This window comes from Schistocerca piceifrons, chromosome 2 (assembly GCF_021461385.2).
Source record: "Schistocerca piceifrons isolate TAMUIC-IGC-003096 chromosome 2, iqSchPice1.1, whole genome shotgun sequence".
Lineage (NCBI taxonomy): Eukaryota > Metazoa > Arthropoda > Insecta > Orthoptera > Acrididae > Schistocerca > Schistocerca piceifrons.
The window spans coordinates 296,927,652-296,929,528 of record NC_060139.1 but is presented as its reverse complement, the minus strand read 5'-3'; positions in this window follow the sequence as shown (position 1 = coordinate 296,929,528).

Below are 1,877 nucleotides of genomic sequence, written 5' to 3'. Positions count from 1 at the left end.
AATATTATATGGTACGTACCAAATCCATTGGTATGTCGGCTAGTCAGTAATAGTAATAGGTGATCCGACGTTGGTTCGAAGCTCAACTGGGATACCATCCATGTGGACAGAAATAAACATTATTTTGTTGAAGGTGGAAGAATGGATTCGAGAAAAACAACATACAGAGAACATAAGCCTGTGCCCCGAAGCCCTGTATAAGAGAGCTCCATGTATGTAGAGTCGAATTTCCTGCTGCTGAAGAACGTCACACCACTGCCTTATGCCCGATTTTACTACATACACTGCACTTTTCTTTGCAACAGTGGAATTGTTGTCGTTGGTGGCTAATAAAACATTATGAACAGGAAGCGGGGGGACCGAAACGACGTCGGACATGATGTTGAGCTGGTTTGTGTTGGAGTTTGTTGGTATGCGCTGCCCTGGGTGGAGCATGATGCAAAAACCAATGAGGGGCCCTGCAGGGCTGCCAAAGATCGAAGAGACTACTCAAAGGTATATATGATGGCTAAAAACGCCTCCAAGGAGGGATCTTTCAGCCTCAGTAGATCAGGGCTCGAAAGATCATCAGGGGAATGGGCCAGCACACTGCCTTGTATCCAACGATGAGGACTAGGCGTGTTTATTGCAAGTCGGCGCAATCGAAACGACAATCAGATGATATGAATTGCAGTTTGGAATCGCGCGACCACTACGGTCGCAGGTTCGAATCTTACCTCGGGCATGGATGTGTGTGATGTCCTTCGGTTAGTTAGGTTTAAGTAGTTCTAAGTTCTAGGGGACTGATGACCTCAGAAGTAAGGTCCCATAGTGCTCAGAGCCATTTGAACCACTGGTATTAATTGGAGTTTGGAAATCCATTTTCTGTAGGATATCGAGGAAAGTTTGCGCCAGTTAAAAACTTTTGTGGTGTGCTCTCCACGTGATCCAGAGAATCAGAGTCAAGCAAACTAGTCTTCAACGTAGCACAACAGAGGTCTTGAGGTGCCGCCTTAGGGTGCAGTTGTTGGATGAGTTGGTACACAGACTGGCCTGCATTAGCGGGGAGGAAAGCAAGTTTCTGGTGTAGTACACCAGGAAATGTTGTTCCATTCGTGCGATGTAGGACGACTATGGCTCTACCTTCCTGTCGACCTGTTCGAAGGGCTGGCAGCGTCGGCCAGGTGTTGCGGACCTATGTGTCGACCCAGGCAAGGTGTCCAGCAAACTGCAGTCCCGACTGCACGGTACCTGTCAACCGTTCGACCAAAAGTTCATTTGGGTGCTGCATCATTTGGAGAAGAGTTATCACAGGGTGGGTCGAGTCCATTGGATGAGAGTCTGTAGCCATCGATCTAAAAGCTAACATACAACTCCATTACATGCAACAGTTGCACAGAATTCTTTTCAGTTCGTCGTTGACAGCTGAAGTGTCCCTCAGTGGGGGACTACGACGAGAAAACACGAATATCCAAAATGAAACATATTTTATTCGTAAGTTTCAGTTCTGGAAGTCTGAGGTATGAATCAGTAAGTTAAGGTTTACCACTGCACAAAAAACAAACAAGCTGACGATGGATTTGACAAACGTAGTAGTCTTTCCAATCCAGCAGTTAGTTGAGTCCCATAGTGCTCAGAGCCAATCCAGCAGTTAATTAATTTTTGGTAATTGCTTTGAATTCGAATCAGTGTCTGGTGGGCAGTCTATTAATAAAGATGTCCAATAGAATGCTTAAATCTGTTCATTCCTAGGCGTATAAGAAGAAGTCTTAATTACACTTGCAAAAAGTAAAGTCTGCACGTGAAGTGCTTTGTTCAGTTAAAGTTAGCTACTACAGACTGACGTTAAGTTGGCCGACCAGTTTCGCCAAAACTGGACAGCAGAACGGCGTCCTGGC